Source organism: Sycon ciliatum, chromosome 3 (assembly GCF_964019385.1).
Source record: "Sycon ciliatum chromosome 3, ocSycCili1.1, whole genome shotgun sequence".
In the NCBI taxonomy this organism is placed as follows: Eukaryota; Metazoa; Porifera; class Calcarea; order Leucosolenida; family Sycettidae; genus Sycon; species Sycon ciliatum.
The window spans coordinates 16,735,416-16,756,656 of record NC_088645.1 but is presented as its reverse complement, the minus strand read 5'-3'; the positions used below and the strand labels follow the sequence as shown (position 1 = coordinate 16,756,656).

Below are 21,241 nucleotides of genomic sequence, written 5' to 3'. Positions count from 1 at the left end.
CTCGCAGTTCGCGTACAGGAAGAACCACAGTACGGAGGACGCTCTTGTGCTAGCTGTCAATCGCTGGCTGAAAGCGAAGTATGAGCGCAAACTCACAGGTGTGATATTCGTGGATATGTCGAAGGCTTTCGACTGTGTCAAACACACCATCTTGGCACAGGAGCTATCCGACATTGGGGTCGGCGGTGCTGTCCAGCTATGGTTCACTAGTTACCTGAGTGAGCGGCTTCAACGCGTAGTCGTGGGCGGAAATTGCTCGGAATACGTCGCATGCAGTCGAGGGGTGCCGCAAGGATCCGTCCTCGGCCCCCTCCTGTTCACACTATACATCCGTAACCTTCGATGCTGCTTGCCCCAGCAGGTCACAAACCAGGAATTTGCAGACGACATTGCAATTGAAGCCTCGGGCAGTTGCGAACAAGTGTGCTCTTCTCTAAGCACAGCCATCACTGGCCTGTCGCAGTGGTTGGAGGACCGCGGACTAATGCTGAACCAAAAGAAAACGCAAGCTCTGTTGATTACCCCAAGAGGCCCAGCCCCTGACACAGATAACATTCGAATTCGCTGTGGGAATGCAGCCCTTGCAGTTGTGGAACAAGCGCGGTACCTGGGCGTAATGGTAGATGGGCAGCTCTCCTGGGAGCCTCACGTCAATCACACAATCCAGCAGGTGCGGAAGTCAGTAGGTGCGCTGTGGCGGAGCCGCCGAAGCCTCACCCTGGCGTCAAAGATCCTGTTTTACAGGTCGATGATCCAGGGTAGGTTGTCGTACGCTTCCAACGCCTTTTATCCGTCACTTCAAATTGGCAACATGGAGCCCCTCACACGTCTAACGAAGTGCGCTATCCGCGGCTTCTTCGGTCTGCCACCGTGGTCGCGCACGAGCCCGATCTTTGAACAGCTCCGCCTCACCACCCTGGAAGACATGTTTAACATTAAGCTCCTCATCTTTGTCCGTCGTTGTCTGTTCTCCCGAGCAAGCTCCCTCTTCACCAGCTTCTTCGTGAGAGTTACTGGTGACCGCACTCGGGGAGCAGCACATCACCTCGTTCGAGTACCATTTTGGCCCGGTCCTGCGGGTCGAGCGACCATGCAGTTCATCGGCGCAGTCCTGTGGAACCAGCTCCCGCCTGATCTCCGTTCCGAGCCCAGCCACCTTCAGTTCTGTGCCCTGCTAAAAGCGCATCATGGCTCCGTTTAAATGCTTTTCCGCTAGTGTGTTTCTGTGGTATAGCGGACTGAAGAATAGTAAACGTGTTTTGCAATATATGTATGAAGCTATTTTGTATATAGTATGTTCCCATTCCGTTTTTGCTTTGGTGTAGCCCTGAGGTTGATTGCTTATTTATTTCTACCCTTCCTCTCTCCATACTTCTGTCCCCCCTCCCTCTCTCATTCCTTCTGTCGTCCACATGTATCAAAGGATACATGTGTGGTGCGACGTTAAATAAACTTCTACAACAACAACAACAACACACGCTTCTTGCCGAACTTGACACTTGACTGACTCACGACTGCCATCCAGTGTTTGTCGCGCTGCAAACAAAGCATCTCTGTAAGTTTTTATTCCTGCTGATGGTTTGGCCTGGAGAGCAGTATATAAGTGGTGCTTTTTAAAGTTTTCAGGCACAATCTTCCTCAGCCTACTCAAGCTCAACTGATGAGGGGTGAATTCCCCGAAACACCGTGTATTGAGCAGGGAGTGGTGCTTTCTTGCAGGTTTGCCGAGTGGAAGGTGCGACGTGCTCCTCGTGAGCTTCGGATGGCAGTCGTGGGTCAGTCAAGTGTCAAGTTCGGCAAGAAGCGTGTGTTCCTAGTTGGAACAATCAACTGCATGACTATTACCGCCGAAGTCGCAACTGCTAAGTTCAGATTAGAATGGCTACTTTTATTTATGACTATCAGGGCGACATCCAGGAGCGATCAAGGAATACACGACTGACGTTAGGAGAAGTCTAAAACTCCCCTTGCATAATGAGCGTCAGAACCGGGTTCAACACCCATATGGTTCAGATGGTCCCCACGGACTGGGGCTCTACCAACCGTGGATGGTTGTAGTAAGGTCATTGTTTCCGAACACGGTGTCCTCTACCTTGTTTCATGCTGTCAAACCAACAACATGTACATGTACATGTAGTACCTGTGGAAAAAAGCATGCATGTACATGTATGTACAATGATTGCCAGTCAGTGCGCGCGGTGTGGGCGGTGGCTGAGAAGCCGCGGTGGCTTGGTCCTGCATGTGTGTGCCTCAACGGTGGATGCCGCAGTGCCACCTGGAACTACCGGAACGTCGGCACCGGCGGAGGGATGTTGTGCCGCGCATTGTGACAGGTGTGGTCGCTGCTTTCGCGGTGCCCATGTCCGGGGACGGGGCAGGCATCGCTGTTCAAGGGTGGCGCATAGACCAACAGCAGAGGAGCGCTCAGTCTTCCAGCACGTGTGCATACCGTAAAGTCGCGGATAAAAGCCGGGCTTATAAGCACATAAGCCGCTTTCTGCATCAGGCTTCAATGCAAACCAGGCTTGTATGCAAACTATGCTGCACCACTGATATTTTTGCCAGGCTTGTATGCACATCGGCCGATCCGGGCTTGCATAGAAGCCCGGCTTCTACGCGCGACACGCGTAGATTTACCACTGATTACCGGTATGGCGGCAGTTTTACTATGCACTGTACATAGCGCATGCACTCTTGACCTACCCGATCCGCGCTTGCATAGAAGCCAGGCTTCTACGCGCGACAGGCTTATATGCATTGACCCGTTTGATTTTCAGGCTTCTATCCGCGATGTGCTTGTATGCAAACCCGGCTTTTATCCGCGACTTTACGGTATGCGGCAAGCGGATGCGACTACCCGTGCACCTGGAGCGTCATCGAGCGTCGTGGCCTCTCTCTCTCTCTCTCTCTCTCTCTCTCTCTCTCTCTCTCTCTCTCTCTCTCTCTCTCTCTCTCTCTCTCTCTCTCTCTCTCTCTCTCTCTCTTCTCAAGTTTCCCAGTGATGGGATCACGTGACCCTTTTGCGGCAGTGACTCTACAGGACAGGACAATGATTGTAATGACATCTTGTTGGGACTTTTTTTTTAAATCAGTAAAAATTGATACAGGTATTTACCTCATGAGGCTGATTACTGAACACAACTACATGGACATGTATGTGTACATATTGTTGTTGTTTTAGAAGTTTATTTTAACGTCGCACCACACCTTTTATACATGTACATGCGGACGACAGAGGGAATGAGAGAGAGAGGGTGGTGGACTGAAATATGGAGAGGGGAAAGGTAGAAATTAAATAAGTGAGTCAACCTCAGGGCTACACTCAAGCAAAAACCGAATGGGAATATACTACATGTATATACAAAATAACATCATACCATTGCGAAACACGTTTCCTATTCTTCAGTCCGCTATACCACAGAAACACACTAGCCGAAAAGCATGTAAACGGAGCTGTGATGCGCTTTTAGTAGGACACAGAACTGAAGGTGGCTGGGCTCGGAACGGAGATCAGGCGGGAGCTGGTTCTCAGGACTGCGCCGATGAACTGCAGTAGCGGATCCAGGGGGGGGGGGGGGGGGGGGGGGTTCCATGGAACCATTAACCCCCTAAATTTTGCAAAGTGTGCGGCTGAGAAAATATCGAAAAATATCATGTGTGCACAAAAGGACGTCCGTCGACGTCCGATCACAGTCAGTGCAGTCACTGAGTCAGTTATGACTACATCGTCAGACGTCAGTGCACTCGCGTGCGGTGGATCGATACTGTACGTATAGTAGTCTGTACTGGCAGTGTCTGCTCTTGTCTAGGATTGTAGGACAGCCGGGTACACGTGTACCTGGCGCAACCATTTCAACCGGGTGGGAGCCGGGTACACATGTACCTGGCGCTGTCTCACCAGCCGAGTCACATGCTTTACCTGATCGGTTGGTTTATTTTAATTCGGACAATAAACGGGAACTAGGCCCAATGATATAAAGGCGAATGGATAAGCCGCATTTAGAAAAGAGAGGACAGGATCTACCAAGTACCAACCGGGTCACAGGTGACCCGGTACTATATTTTCAAACGGGTTCAAGCGCCCCCAACCGGGTGGATTACCCGGCTCACCCGGCGCTGGAGCAGACACTGACTGGTGTTCACGTTAGTGATTTACAAACGGACACTGGTCTGTAGACAACATTGGGTGGTTGTTTCCTTTTTGACTGCGTCACTGAACTTTTCAAGCAAAAGCTCGTGATCTTCATCTGGCGTTGTCTAAATGACTCCACTAGCCTTGCTCTAGCCCAGCTTCTCAAACCAGCAGCATGCATCCGCAGAAGTACGCGCCATCAGCATGCCAATGGTCTGCTCAGCCAGCCAGCTCGCAGTCGGTGTGGCCAAACGAGATTCGCCACCGCAGGAGCATTGCTGTGGAACAGTTTGCCTAAAGAGGTGCGCACCGTATCCAGATTGCAAGATTTTAAGCTAGCCTGCCTTCCTTATGTATGCCTGAAATAAGTTGTGTTTCGTCAGGTTTTGACATGTTCCTTTCTTCTCAGTATTCTCGCTCGCATAGTACTCCACTTCTATGATAATATTGCCTATGCTGTTGCTCATTAGGATTTTGGCAAATTCTATCCTTCGCTTTCATATAACTGGGCTAGGAACCCGTTTGAACTTGCGAAGTAAAATAAAATCAATCAATCAATCAATCAATCTTTCGAAACGATCCAAACTTACCTCCATTGGCGCTGTCATTCACTGCTGCTCAGGATGGGTGTGGTGTGGTCAGTATTCCTTGGACAAGTTTTTTGCAGAAGAGAAAGGATGTTCCGAGTACTGACACTCTTCAACGAACTTCGAACCGTACACGTAGAGTTCAAGCTCCTCAGAAGATGAGGGCTCCGACATCCAAGCAAAGTCAGTAATCTCTACTTGCTGCAGCATGCAGTAGTCACTAGTTGTTCCTCCGCAGGAACGGAGTGCTGCGCCAGCGATGTGTTTTAGATGACATTGGAAGGATTGTAAAATTGTCGACACTGCTTCGCTGTTGTTGTTTCTGTCACTGAAGTGAAGACGATGCTCTTGTCCTTTGACTATAGAGCATTTCGCATCGTAAAAATGCCAAAAATTTCCGAAAGTACAAATGGACAGGGAAAGTAACTTATAATTGTAGTTGTCATTTCGGCATTCCTGGCTCTCAACGTACCCATGGCTTGCATATTCGATCTTTACAAGAAGTAACAGTTGAAAGGGTCTTCAAGCCCTCACTGAACCGGTGTGCCAGTCGATTGCATACATGTATATGATTATGTTTCCGTACTAAAATTTAATAATACAATGTAGGGTAAACAGCAGCATTTGGCCCTGTACAGGTTTTCCATCGTCCACCACACCACAACTGCGCTCCGACTCAGTCTCCAGCGATGGTGGTGTGCTGTGGCAACGACTTTGGTTACGTGTCGAGGCCGGCTGGAGAGCGCAGTTGTGGTGTGGTCGATGATGGAAAAATATAATAATTATTATGTCCGTAGTGTGTTTTAAAAGCATGCGATTCCCACTAACACAATCGGATTGTCGTTATTACAAGTGTCAACCGCACATTTGATTCCATAATATTTTGGCTGTTCAATTTTGGTTAAAACGGAACCCCCCTGTAGAGATCTCTGGATCCGCCCCTGAACTGTATGGTCGCTCGACCCGCAGGACCGGGCCAAAATGGTGCTTGCAGAAGGTAACCCCCTACTCAGGAAGAAGCTGGTGAAGAGGGAGCTAGCTGGGAAGAAAGGACAACGATGGACAAATACGAGGAGCTTGATTGACGTTAAACATGTCCTCCCTCAGTCCTGGGTGGTGAAGTCGAGCTGTAGAACGATCGGGCTCGTGCGCGACCACAATGGCAGTGTACGTGACTGTGGAGTGTCCATGTATCCGTATGGAAGTAAGGGGATGAAGCAAATGAGTCCCCAAACCATCGTTTATCACGTCAATGTTGACCTTCAATGACACTATAATTATAATGGATGTCTGCAGTAGGCAGTATGCACCGTCATGAAATTCTCACCTACATGTAGTAGTAACGGTGTGACAATCCAGTTATCTCACTATCTTGCCAGCCGACACAACTAACAATTCGCTCAGGAACTCCTCCGTCCTCTGCTTTAGGCTTACGTGCATTTGTGTACTCTGCCCTTGTGCGACTCGGGTCGTTTTGGTTTCAGTGCTACATGTATCTTTGCTCGTCCTCGTCATAGACCACTTTGTCGATACAGTTGTCTCACAGGACAGCCTCAGCTAGCAAGAACTTGACAATGTTCACCAACATCCAAAACGTCAGCCTCCAGGTCCAATCCATAGTCGAGTGAACGATCACGGATTGAAAGATTACCTTTCGCCATTTTTTTACTGAAACTGAGAGTTGAATGTCCTTGTTGTTCTGCTCTAGCTCTGTAGAGTGTCATGTGCATGTACGTATGTCATTGTTGTTGCTACATGTACATGTACAGTGCATGTACAGTATTAGATAAACCTTGTATTGTTGAACACAATGACGTCATGTTGTTCTCTCTCACACCTCACATTTGCAACAGCAAAACCACAGTGCAGGGTCAGCTGCGGACAGCCACATTGCAAGACACAAAGAAAATAATACCGGTATTAAAGCCTAAAACATGCTTCGGAAATATTCGAAGTTCGAGAGAACATTGCTTCTCGTTTCTTTCGAATACTCAGCCAACAAGAAGCGTACACTTGGTTGCCAGCATGTTACACGGCGGAGACCACTCCATTATTCACTTCAGTGTCGAGGGAGATTTTATAGAAAAAGGCACGCGTTTCGGTGCAGGCCAATACCACACAGAGACCCACAACAGTCGGTACTTTTCAGACACAGCAGAGGTTGAGAATTTGTCTATTCAGCATCATGGCCATTGACGTACATGTGCGACGTATTACGTACGTAATAACTGCATGCATGATTTCAGTTACCAGCACTGTAGCTAGCTGTGCATGACTGTTATCAGTTGTCTGAAGATTGTCGTCGATCATCTGCCATGAAACAATTAGTAACAAGAAAGCAGATGCGTGCTGCAGCTCTGTGCCTCGTGTACGGTCTAGTCAAATAATAGTGCTACATTATTCAGGTGGATTTTGTAGAAAAAAAGGCACGCGTTTCGGTGCACTGGGTGAAGTCCAGTACCACGCAGGGACGCACAACAGTCAGTACTTGTCAGGACACAGCAGCGGTTGAGAGTTTGTCTATTTAGCATAACGCCATTGACGTACAATACATGTGCGACATACATGTATGACGTACAATACCAGCATGCCTGATAGGGAACGAGTATTGTTCTTCACAGGCTGTTGAGTGTGGGATCAAAGACCAGGTCGAGGATCAAACGTTATTAGGGAGCTGGGTGCATGTGCCTTTGTGCAAGTAGCGGCCACTTCACAGCTCGCTAGCTAGGGTCCGGCGGATTCTGCCGGCAGAAAGATTGGCAGAATTCGGTACTTTTTTCTGGTAAGTTTCATGCATGTTTGGTATGTGGATAAAGAAATGGAGCAGAATCCGAGAAATTGCCCGCCATAAGGTTGGTATGGTTCTGCCAATTTCACTGCTTTTCGAGCAGAATCTGCCACCTTTTCGAGCAGAATCCGCCGGTCCCTATCGCTAGCTCCACAACTCCATAGCGAGATTGAAACACGAAAGGGAAATCCTTTAGGGAGAATTTAAAAATTGTAAAGTAGAAGAAAAGGAACTTAGAAGGTTGCGGAACAATTGCGGAACAATCAACTAGAAGAAAAAGGATTAACAAACAAGTATGAAACTGAGACTGGGTGAGAGATGATGTCCAGCCGATCAGGACTCTGTACCCTCTTACTCGCGTATGCTATGGGTGACCCAGTGCCCGTAAACCAACCAACACCATCTCTGTTCAGGCACAGTGATACAGTACTTTAGAAGCACGCCTAACGTGACAAATGCTGCGTGAACAGTTTCTTTGGAGACAAAAAGATCTAAAGCATTCAGTAGAAGCACCAACTTCAGGCTCTTCAACAACAATGCAATGCTCTTTTAGGGCGCGCTCACACTGCGACCAAAACCAGCGTCCATGCGGCCAAGTTGCATGGCAACGGCATGAACTTGACCAAAACGTCGCGGCCACGTTTCAAATCGTGACCGCGACCTCCGGAGGGGGGTGCCACGACTTGGCGGCAACATGATCGTAGACGTGAAGCGTATTTGTGTACAACCTGGCCTGAAGTATGTTCAATTTCTCAAATTCCGGTGTGTTGACTCATGAAACTCGGCATCATCCTCGACATTGGCACTTTTTAAACTTTTGTATTTATGGTCCTGCACGCACGCACCGCCATAATATAATGCATTCTTTGCCCTTTTTAGACGATGTCGATTTTGTTTTTGTAGTTGTCAGTTGATCGGGTCAGTGACCAGTTTCTACAGTGTACTCGTTGAATACGATGGTAGCTTGGTTTGGGAAATCATCTTTCTCTACTTTTCTGCGATGATAGAATGCCATACCTCAAGATATTTCAGTTACATATCATCAGAAAATACAGTTCTCATCTCGGTAACAGACAAAAGAAACCACTACCGGAATTTCCACTCCATGCACTGGCACTTGCTCTGACCACGAGGTCAGGAAAGCGAAAGCGCTTGGATGTCAGCGGCAGCTAGCCCCTCAAGAGTCCAAACCTACATGATTGTATGAATTATTTTTCGTCGACTTCAAGAATACGAGCCACGAGGCACTTCCTCCAACATTCAACATGCGAAAATTTACATCCAAAACGGGCCACAACTTTATTAGGAAACGCACAAACTCGTAAAGTTTGTATGACAACTTCACGTCTACGCGTGTACGAGGCCTAGTGTGAGCACGACTGCCACGTTTCTGCGTTTTGCTGACGCATGGACGCGTGCTCATGGTCGCAGTGTGAGCGCGCCCTAAGCACTTCCAGTATCACCAGTGTTAGTGGAGCGCGCAGCATGACAAAAAGACACACTCAAGCACTCTCGCTGGGACACGTTCCTCTCTACTACTCTAGCTCTGTGCTTAGCGTTTCTCACCAGGAAAGAGAAGTGCTGCATTTCAAGCAAGGAGTAGTACCGGTATTGTACACTACTACATGTACTAGTACATCGCCTGGTTTCAAGCACCAATGCCAATGGCTATGATATTGTTAGAATTGGTGGAAATGTGCGTGGGTTTGCAATGACGTGAACTATCCCTTTCTGCGTGCCCGTGGGCAGCGTGTCAGGGAAACAGAACAACAAAATGAGTTCAAAAAAGGCAGGCGTCAGAGTTGACTCTGCGGGGCAAATTATTATTTCGTTCGAGCTTAATCACAACACGTTTCCCGCGGCGTTGCATAGCCTTCGGACCGGTTTCTTCGACCCCATACCGCGATAGGTGAGAACCTTTTAATATCCATAGTCTAGATCTCACAATGATCCTCCGCTACTGGCGCTAGTGCTAGTACCTGATTACAGTACGCGTCTAAAACTAAAAGGTCAAGATTCGAGTCAAGGTTTGCCGGCGTTGGTCTAGCTGACTGACTCACGAGACTGAGTGAGAGCAGCAGAAAGTGACTTAAGAGTCAAGGTTTGCCGGCGTTGGTCTAGCTGACTGACTCACGAGACTGAGTGAGAGCAGCAGAAAGTGACTTAACACACACGTACTTGTCGAGTCGAGTGTGGACGGTTCGCTGTCACTTTCACGACTTTGTGTCACTGTCTTGGCCACGTGGTGAACACAGCCTTCGCCATAGCGCGGGCCGGGACATGATCGACAGGTCGAGCCGCACTCGATCACGCAGCCTAGTCCCGCAGGACACAGCAGCTGATGTTCCAGCACCCACTTGACAGCTCCGTGCATGATAATAAAACCTGTGCTCAGTGTAGAGGAGAGGATCAGAGCTGATTATTAGTACTTACATGAAGCCAGTATCTCCGTCTGTTCACAACTTTCCCCATTTTTCAGTAGCCAAGCCTCTCAGCCGTTAGCCAAGATGAATGCTTCACAATGCGGACCCTTTATCTATCCAGATGTCGTTCAGCGTCCTCCTCTGGATACCAGCAACAACGTTCTATCGGACTTCCCAAATGTAAGTGAAGCTCCCCAAATTGTAAGATGTAAATATTATTTGTTGGAATACTGAGAGTACACTGTACAACACATACATGGCACTACCTGATCAGCATGCGGCACAGGACGTGTTTGATAGTTCGCGTGTGACTGCGAGGGTAATAGGCTATTCATACTACGTTACAATATGCGTCACGTTTTGGAATACGACGTACTGGCAGACGTCGTTTTCATGCAGGTGCATTCACACAGGCACGTACACGCTGCTCGTATAGCTGTGTGTACAGCTTCTTTTGGACACAAACTGCCAGGAACGACAGAACGAAACTCGGTACAGGGGTCCAGATACGTCGTCTACGTTTTCGTATCAGGGGTACGATTTTCCCGCCACGTTCCATGTTGTCATGGCTATCCGGACGAAAACGTCACGTACGCCACGTTTTGGGCGTAGTGTGAATGGCCTATAAGTACACGGTTTTCTCGTTTTCTCGTTATAAGTTGCATGCAAGAGAGACGATGCGACAGAAAGCAAAGCCCTTTGTAGTTTTCTCTCTCGCACTGGTAATGGTCTGCTGTTGGAGTGGAAATGCTAAGACATAATCCTTGTTTCGCTCTTCTGTGTAGTGTGAAGAGGTCAACGAACATGTAGAGCTCACTTTGATGAAGTAGGCAAGGCTGTGAGCGCTGTGGCTCAAAGCGATAGGCCCAAAATCTTATGAGATATTTCAAGTGCTAGTACGGAGGATTAGCAAGACGAAATTCGCGTTCGCGTTCGCTCTCCAAGGAAAGTCGAACTCAGTGACGGAATTCGCGTTATGAGAAGGATTAGCAAACAGACTTCGCACATGCATGACGTTGTGTGCAGACATTTTAGCGTAGTAAATTTATGACTGTCCTGACACGAATCCGCGAATTCGTGTTCCGACTACTTTTCCGAAAGAAAAATGCGAGCGTTCGCTGAAAAATGTTTGCGAACGCGAACGCGAATTTCGTCTTGCTAATCCTCCGTATTGTTTGTTGCGAGCGCTTTGTCTTCGATGAGTCCTGCCTCTTTCCTGGCAGCTGCCCTCCTATAGGATCAACCACGAAGTGACTGTACTCATCTGCAGCCGATCAATGTTATATTGCACAAGAAGATATCGTTTTCGCCAAGCCAGTGCCCCGCCAAAGACCATCGCCGCGTGACACCGTCGGAACGAGTTCATGATGAGAAACATCATTCGCGCGAGCGTGATGAAGAACTATTTCGAAAGACAACATCGTCTTTACCCCCGGGACGACAACTATGTGCACGTACTGCAAGGGGAGAATGTCACCAGCGACATCAACGAAGACGACGGCAGTATTTCGGAAACCTGGAGTCAGCGGAGGTCGTCAAGCTCCTCCGCGATCCGCGACCCGGTACATGTACAGTATAGGTGACATGTCGACACGAGCGTGCGGAAACACAGCATACACTGTAGTAATGTTGCGAGAGTTTGCGGAAGGAGTCCAAGTCGGGAAATCCATCAGCTCCAAAAGCTACCTGTAGGTGGGCGATGAGACTCCAGCTTCAGACTACAACAGTCAGGACTTGTAAATAGTTGAACATTGTGAAGCAGCAGATCGAGAAGTTAGCTGAAATCGTGGCTGTTGCAGTATGTCGGCGCTATGTAGCTTGCATTTTTTACGGAGAGTCGATCGCCACGCGAATGTTTCTCTCCTCACCGAGAGCTATCTGGCCTCCAAACTCCGTCAGGGTCTGCCTAGGCAAAGGTACCGAAGGTCCTTTGACTAGCTGCTGGCAGGACTCCATCAAATCCTTTAGCTTCAGCTCGGCGAGCAAAAGTCTCTCTCTCCGCCATGAGCTGACACACACAAACTGAATACAAAACGATGCACTTCACACGTGCTGGCTTGCACGCGTGCCCCCTTTCACGAACCCAGACAATCTTTTCGGGATTGGTCTATTACTCTTACGCACGCACGCACATATACCTAGACATACTCTCTCACACACACTCAGGCATACAGACACGTGCACTCACACCAGCGTTCAGGTTGACTCATCATATTGTGAGAGCCGTGGGCCAACAGCCCCGGTGAGAAGGCAGTCTTGCCTGTTCATATGGTGAAGTAAAATAAAGAAACAACAACAACAACAACTCACATCTTCAAAGGAGCTAACTAATACTTGGTTCAAGAGACGATATTGAGAGCACAAGGCAAGAGAGACGGAAGCCGAAGCTTCCGCCTAAAGGCGGAAGGCAAGAGAGAGAGAGAGAGAGAGAGAGAGAGAGCTGGAAAGGCGATTGCCATAATATCTAACTACGGGCAGGAGGCTGATCCCCCCACAAATAATGAACCATGGTACACCCGCATACCGCAGTGTACCAAACCTTAGCAATAATGTGTATAAACTGTATCACAAAGAGCGGGAGTCAGCCAGCTTAGGAAATAACAAGGCATACCAAATAAGGAAGGCCCCAGGCCTTGTGTGAAGATAATAAAATAAAGACGATTATGAACCCGTTTACGGGAGATAGATAAATAATTAGACATCTAAATAAGGCAGACTTGTCACGTAGAGGCCTAAAAGGCAACGTGTCAATAGCATGGATACCACACATTAGGCCCGACCGGCCATGCACTACCTGTTTTAAGAAAGAGGTTACTATCCCCCATGCATAGAAGCTAACCAAGTACAGTGTAGATCCAGTCAAAGTTCAAGCTACATTGTATGTCTCCTTTGGCAAATGACTGTTGAGTTTCAATGTAAGGCCTAGGGCGCAGTATACTTGTGTACCCTTGGGATACTTTGTGGTTTAGGCGAAGAGAGAATTTGATATGGTAGTATAGCACATTTTCTTCTTGTAACTTAATAGCACTGAGTAGTGAGCACTACTAAAAGGAGAATCAAAGCAAATGAAATGCTTGACTATTATTGTGAGCTTGATAGTTATAGATAGCTTGTGGAGCTGTTTAGGGGCTTCGACTCGGCCTTCCGTAGCTACATTTATACTATAAATGTAGCTACGGGAGGCCGAGTCGAAGCCCCTAAACAGCTCCACAAGCTATAGTGTCTGCCAGCCTGCTCGTGTCTCAGGCACTTTGGACGTACACCAGAAAGTGATATAGGCTAACAGCACTAGCCAGAGGAAAACAAGCTCTTGGGCTTCAAACTCTTCACTTCATAATTCCACACAGAAATGAGAAAGAATGATGGGTTTTTATAGGCCAGGGGGAGAGAGCAGCTGGGAGTGAGTGCACAAGATTACTAGGAAGACAACTGTTGGAAGATCTAAGGAAAGGCCATTTGAATGTGTGTGAGCTAGGGCTGAACAATAACATGGATTCGGGGATGAAAGCTGTTGGATGTAGAGACCGGCGGATTCTGCTCGAAAAGGTGGCAGATTCTGCTCGAAAAGCCGTGAAATTGGCAGAACTATACAAACCTTATGGCGGGCAATTCCTCGAAATCTGCTCAATTTTTTTATCCACATACCAAACATGCATGAAACTTACCAGAAAAAGTACCGAATTCTGCCAATTTTTCTGCCGGCAGAATCCGCCGGACCCTAGTTGGATGCCTAGAAACAGGAAGGAATCTTGCAAGGGATCAAGAGGGTCAGTGATGGGGAACGGACTATACAGGAATCAATGTAATGTACATGTATTACTACAGCATGAATGGGTGCTATTGTCATGCTGTGCTGGGCATGCACTCAGGGCTGTCTGATCGTGGTTGCACGGGAGAAGCACTTAGATAGAATGTACCTGTGAACTACAATGTATCTACTTGTAGTCTGATTTGGCTGTGTGATTACTGGCAGTCAGGGATGCTACACATTGTACATTTCGATACCTATAATGAGTTCGATCTTGGGTTTTTATAAGGTTCCGCCAGCCGTGGACAAATGGGCGAACCTGTAGGATACGAACAAGCCATATGGCCCTCCGTGCCCCGCACTAACCTATAATTATGCATATACATGTAGCTTAAATCAAATTTTTCTCCCCACGTAGGGAAAAGAAATTTCACGTTTTAATTCTGGGGAGCACTAGAAAACAAAGAATAGAAGCAAGCACCGCAATTGCAAAAGTAATGCGTTTGGTATGCCATCAGAGTGTATTGACAAAATTGCTGGTACAGGGAATATTTGAATTCAGCGAGACAGGTCATAGAAGTGAGAGATGGCGCAGGAAATTGTTCCAAAGCTTTGAACGTTATTCCAACGATTTCTACTCGTTCTGTTGATTTACTCCTCCTCAGGCGGCTCAGGTTCATGAATACCTGCCACCCTTGACTGTACCTCGCAGTGCCACTCCACAGCGACAGCATGCGGAGGGCCCAAGACCTTCATTCGCACAACTGAGCGCCCGTCTTCGCTCCGAGACAGCGGCTTGGGATATGAGTGCGATGGGAAACACCACAGTGGCCAACACGTCTTTGGACAGGAGGGCACTGGGAAACGCCGCATCCTCGTCAGCGTCTTTGGACCCTAGTGCAGTGGTAAACACCGCACCCAGATCAGCGTCCTTGGACAGGAGTGCAGTGGGAAACACCACAGTGGCCAACACGTCTTTGGACAGGAGGGCACTGGGAAACGCCGCATCCTGGTCAGCGTCTTTGCACCCACTGCACTCTAGTGCAGTGGGAAACACCGCACTTGGGTCAGCGGACAGGAGGGCAGTGGGAAACAGCACAGTGCCCAACATGTCTTTGGATCCGAGTGCACTGCGAAACATCGCACCCGGGTCAGCGTCTTTGGACAGGAGTGCACTGGTAAACACTAACAACGACGCCGGCTGGTCACCCCTATTAACAAATTGTGAGAACCCAATTTCAAGGCCTACAGAATTGGACGCGAACATGAACATCCCTAAACAGTCAACAGGCAGTTCAGCGCCTCTTCAATCCTGCAACGGCCAGTATGGGGACTTTCAGACACCGCCAGTGCCAGCATCACCGCTAGGATCATCACATCTTTCCCTGTCGAGTACTGATCAGGTTTCCCCGGTTTCTCAATTTGGTCTGTTTGGCTCTGCCTACTGGGCTAATGTAATGCAGGTAAGCTCAGTACCTGATTATTGACGACGTGTGCTCTACTTAAAAAGTGCACCAATAGACTTCATAACTACCTACGTTGCTTTGTGTGTGTGTATGTGTGTGTGTGTGTGTGTGTGTGTGTGTGTGTGTGTATGTGTGTGTGTGTGTGTGTGTGTGTGTGTATGTGTGTGTGTGTGTGTGTGTGTGTGCGTGTGTGTGTGTGTGCGTGTGTGTTGACATGCCAGCACAGTCAATTGTTTTCATAGCGTCACTATTCACTACATGAGTACTACATGTACATGTGCCGTATTTCCCCGATTAGAGGTCGCACTCAATTGTGAGTTCCCCCCCCCCCCCCCATTTCCAGGTTCATGTCCTTATCTTTGATTTTCCGCGCCGAATTTCTGACGCTGCATCCATGTCCCATGCGCGTCAACAGTACTTCACACTTTCCCGCGTTACCACCTCAGCTATGCCAGTTTTGTATGTGGAAACCCAACATAATAGCAGTTTAGTCTATATTTTAACCATTCAACATCTACCTTCACTTATGAGCTATGTATTAGCGAATCAGCTGTCTGGAGGAGTTTATCAATATCGTCTAAGGAAGTGTCCTCGCAATGGTGATGGTTGTGTGCAGGAGGGTCTAGTCGGCTAAAGAGCGCAGTGTAACGGTGGAGGTGACTCAACATGTCGTTATCGTTTTGATTATATTCACTTCAGTAGTAAGTCATGCTTGATTATACGTCGCACCCCTTTGTTGTCCCTGAAATGAAGTGTAAAAAGGTGCGACTTATATTCGGGGAAATAGGGTATATGCATTTTTGGGAAGGTGACATTGGCAATAGAAACGGATGGTAATGATGTGCAGTTCATGTCACAATGATAATGGTATAAAGCGCTTGCTAATTTGTACTTCTTCCCATGCTTACGTATATATCTATGCAGGAGATCGCCCTACGCCAAAACGAACAAGAGGTGAAAAACCAAGAGAGAATAGGGAGACGCCGCAGCCGAAATAAGGTGGCAGCCGCGCGTTCCAGACAGAAGGCGAAGATGAAGTCTGCAGAGGACTCGCAGAAAATCCAGGAACAGGCAGAGACAATAGAGAAACTTAGGAAGATAGTAGCCAGCCAGAAGATCGTAATTGACCGCTATCCGACTTGTGCAGCATGTGGTAACATTCCTTCATAATGTGCTGTCATTCTTTCACAGTCATTGGACTGGGCAGCATCAACGGGTAATGCATGTACTCTTAAACAAGAACTTATTATTATTATTTATTTATTTTTTAATTGTTATTTCCCTCAAACCAGTGAATATTATTATTATTTATATTATTATTATTTGAAACAAAGGTCGCAAGGTTGATTATTATCTCTTGCACCTTTTACTGGTTTAGGACTTGTGCCCAGTCCTGAAGTTATTGCTCATTGTTTGTGTTTTTGTTTTATATTGTTTTGCATTTACATTTACATGTATTTAGAACACATGCTCAATTCAAAAGGTGATGGAGAGTTACTCTCAAAAAAATTATTACTTCCCTCAAACCAGTTAATATTATTATTATTATTATTATTATTATTATTATTATTCAAACAGTAGTTTGGAGGCGGTGGGAAAACAGTTTCGTAATAAGTATTCGCATGCAACGACGCAAATCCACACAATTCAGTAGACACTTCTTTTCTATCAAACATTATTATTATTATTATCATTTGGAACAAAATTGATGGAGAGTTACTCTCAACTCGTAACTTATGTTGCTATAATTATTTCCTTTTCCTTTCTACATTATTATTATTGTCACTAGTTATTACGTACGAAAGAAAGTGCGGATGCAGATTTTGAAGCTCTGCATGAATGTTTGTGACAGGCCTGTCTACACTGGTAGACACTGGTAGAGAAGAAAAAGTACTGCTATCATTGTACTTCGAAGTAGCATTAGAAAACGCTTGCAAAAACTTCAAGGCCACCTGACTGTTTTCAGTGTCCACTCGATCCGTAAGACCGTACTTTCGTTGGTGCTAAATGTGCACCCTGTACGAGGAAGGGTAACCCTAGTTTCAAATACCACTTCCAATACCTTTTATAGTCCCATGGAATCATTACCTTCCGACACAATGTTTTCAATCAGTGTTTAGTACTCTCAGTCTGTCCTTCCAGGAAATCGCGATTCCACGGATGCAGCAAATTCGCAATTTCGGCCCAAATCCGCGATTTTCTGCAAAATCCCCCGTTTCTCGCGTTCTTTGTTTTTTTTCTACACTTTTTATACATTTTCTGCAGTTTTCATGCAGTCTTGTGCATGATTCTGTACGTTATTTTCACAGTACGACTCGTACTAGTCGCGAGTAGATCTACCGCGCAAATAGAGATTCCAATGGATGCAACAAATTTTGTGATTTTGGCCCTAGTCCGCTATGAATTCCGTGAATTCCTGGCAAGTTCCGCATCTTTTCCGCTATACGTAGCAACACATGGATACATGTCTACACGTATGCATTTAGTGCATCCGCACTTTTTGCCGCATGTTTTTGCTGCTTTCTGCCGCAATTTCTTGCTCGAGCTTTCAAGAATATTGCCGCAACTTCTAGCAGGGACAGCTCTGTGGTGTCGGAGGGCATTTTACAGTAGCACGGTCAGCCAAATAAAGTAAACTTTTAAAAGTTAATCATGGGGTCGGTGAATATGCATATAATTTTTCCAAAAAAAATCAGAGTCCAAATCAGTGCATTTGGGGTCAATACCATAGTTGCGTGTGGTGTGTGTGCGTGTGGTGTGTGTGTTTGTGTGCGTGTGTGTGGTGTGTGTGTGTGTGTTGCCTACCTATCGGAAGACTGCCTTCTTGGCAAAGCATTTGGAAGTTGGACTAGCAGTTTCGGCTCCACAATCCAGTGTGTTGTTACTACATTTTTTTGTATAGCTTTCATGGCCGAGGTTGTTGGTATTTCTGTTGGCCCTCGATTCCCAGTACTCAGTAGCCGAAGCTGGTTCGTAAAGTAATTCCAATTTCACTTCAAGGTACCAGTGCATCTAGTGTCTGCTTCTATCAAAGCAACACGCTGCCTATATTGGTTACCCCAGCAAGTGAAGGCTGCCCATAGGTAACTGTCTTGGCCGTCCTATTCCGATATATTCCATGTGGTGTAGACCAGGTGTGCGTTGGGAGGGGGGGGGGGGGGGGGGGTGAGGGGGGCCGATTCACATGGCTTCGCCAGTTGTGTGGATAAGACAGTTATCTGGCACTTGTCCTGATCTGTTTTATTCAGAATCAAATCCGCTATCGTTGCTATAAAGAGGAAATCTGTGGGTTCACTTCCAGAGCATTTGCAGTTTGCGTGCTTCTCTGGCGACGGGCGTATACATGGTACATGGTGGGTGTGGGTGTCATGTGGGGGGGGGGGGTGCCAATCTTTCTGAGGAGCCATTAATTTTCGTAATGTTGTGCGATCCACAACAGTATTATGTACATGCAGAGATGCACCATTCACCCGTACTCATGTATGTATTGTCATATCCTGTACATGCCGTGCTGCAGTGCATGACACAGCATAATGAGATTACATTGGTAAGCCATGGGGAATTATTAATTTTGCTCATGCTGCGGAAGTATCCACCATTGTGGCTAGCAGATGCCCAAGCCTGCCCACCACTTCACTCTATGTATGTACATCACAGCACATGCACAGAGAGAAGTGACCACTTGAGTAAGTCACATGCTTTAATAATTGATTGCTGGAGGCTGTAATGTTTTCAGGGAGCCTGTCGTCCTAGATCCTTTGGGCCAGGGCCTATGATAGCGAGGATCTAGGAATGTATAAACAATGACCAGCAAGTCTTCTCCATGTATCACGCTGAAACCAAACATGTGAAGAGACACTTGGCTGATCACTTCCAGGCGCGTGCTCGTCGATGGGCAGGGGGGCACGTGCACCCCCCAAAAATTTTCAATCTGGGTAATTGCAATTGTAATGTATGCAAATATGCTCAAGAAAGGTTGCAAACAAATAATTGCAGGCTCCCGTGCACCCCCCTAGTTGGGGGGCCGAGCACGCCCCTAACTTCAAATACTCATCTTGGTATCTATCAGTAGCTTGAGCAGGCTTTAGGGACATACATGTAGTTATTATGATCTTCAGTGGACTGCATTTTCCGCCTCTACTTGTTGCCTCAAGGGTGAAATAAGCCAAACATCGTCAAATGACGCTATAAATGGAGGCACAGTTATAAACTGAGTGGACGTCTCAGCAGTACCTTGAGAAATTAAAATTGTTAGAGGACATTGCACAAGCTCCATTCATTTCCAGGACTCCATACGTACCTCCTTTACTAGGCGGGGCAGTGGCTGGACCTGAGACTGAGTGCATCAGCTCAACCGTGCTAATATCTCTCTGCAAGACGGCCTGCGGCAGTGTTACCAACAGCATTTCCAGTTTGTATTTGACGCTGTTCTGCGCCATCGCGCCGGATAGCCACTTTCGGCGAGGAAGCGGCTAAAACTCCGGGAGAGTAGCGGCTTGCGCCCCCGCCTCGGACGCGACATCCTTCTCGATAATTCAAATACCGGCCAAACACACTAGCGTCCGGACAGCTTCATTGCCACAAAGGCCTTGAAAGGTATTCTACAATCTGAAATTATCCAAGAGAAAGTTTCTTTTTGATAGCAATTATTATAAAAATGTTAGGGGACGTAAATAATAATTATTCGCATCTGCGTGCGATTACAAATACAAGGTGTGTCCATCACCGACGACATCTCGAACTCGAACCGAGCGTGCGGAATCTACGCCCGGCCGTGCCCAGATGGATGGGGATTGATGGTGACTAGCGCAGACAGACTGCACCTAGCGGCAGTGCACTGCACAGTCATGTACTGTAGCACTCTACTCTCTAGCTCTGTCGACTCCAAAATAAAATGTGTGCTACAAACGAAACCCTGATCACTTCACTGTCTTCAGCTCAGCGTTCAAGGCGATATCGCTACCGGTACTTTATCAGTACTAGTATAGTACTATAGGGCTAGGCTAGCGCTAGCCCTCTCCATTTCATTGGTCTACACAGACTGTCAGTAAACAGGGGCTAGCGATAGGCCCTACACTACAGGATCTCCAGCACTTGATGATTGACGGCTGCCACGGCCGTACCGTGCAAGGCACGGTGCACATGGTGCAAGGCACGGACATCGGTGATCATGGTGATGGTGTTCTCCCTCTTATACCACCTGCGCCACAGACTCAGTCGGTACGGGGTCCATCCCATCATTCCCATGCCATGGGTATGGGTGATGTTTTGATAAACAAAATAATTACATGTACTTACAAGTTACATTCATTGTACTCAGTCATGTGTATACAGTCAGTAGATATACATGGCGGACGACAAAAGACAGTAAGTGTGCGCGATGCAAGAATGTGAAAGATACATTATCATGCATGATTATCGATTGTACGTGTAAATATAAATACCGGGAATAATTATTTTTTAAATAAAAGGGGGTTTGTCTTACTTCGAAGTAATTAAATTATTTGCATGTACAACCGACAAGGAGAAATGAGTGAAAGAGTGGGTATGCAACAGCTCAGCAGATAACACGCAGGAAATGTGTGTACGAAGGTGTATACCACGATCATTGTGTGTACAATCCTGTACAGACACAGCAAGATTTAGCAGTTTCACTGTGAGGGTGATAGCGCCTTCAATGGCCATCCGAAGGAGGTATTGATCTCCGGGCGCCGTTCTCGAATCTCGATGGACTCCCTAATTATTATTCTGTTCATCCGTGTTTCCACGACCAGTACTTGGGCCTCAATGAAAATTACATCTGTGCTCTTGATGGCTCCGTTGGCTGCTCTTCTTTTTTTGTGGTTCGCCAATGCATTCGACGACCGCGGTTGGCTGCTTCTTTGAGTACGCCAGTTGATCTTTTCATAGTCTACAGGGCTACCGCGCATTGTTTACCACGCATTGTTTCTACCTCAGTCGCATATCACGTAGTTCCCGGGCCTAACATTGCTCAACTGAATAGTTGCTTTGTCGACTGAACTGTGCTCATTCCTACTACCTAACTACGAAATTGGAAGAAGAAAGGAGCTAAAACAATTCAGATTAGAATGAAGTT

The 21,241-nt window shown here is 47.1% G+C and overlaps 1 long non-coding RNA gene across 1 annotated transcript; it reads right to left on the bottom strand.

Moving 5' to 3' along the window:
- Positions 1 to 15,899: 15,899 nt before the first annotated feature.
- LOC135811576 (uncharacterized) lies at positions 15,900 to 19,932 on the bottom strand. The gene is made up of 2 exons (XR_010552660.1): positions 19,445 to 19,932; positions 15,900 to 16,183 (listed from the first exon to the last, which is right to left on the bottom strand). It is a non-coding gene; the product is annotated as an uncharacterized LOC135811576 (long non-coding RNA).
- Positions 19,933 to 21,241: the final 1,309 nt, after the last annotated feature.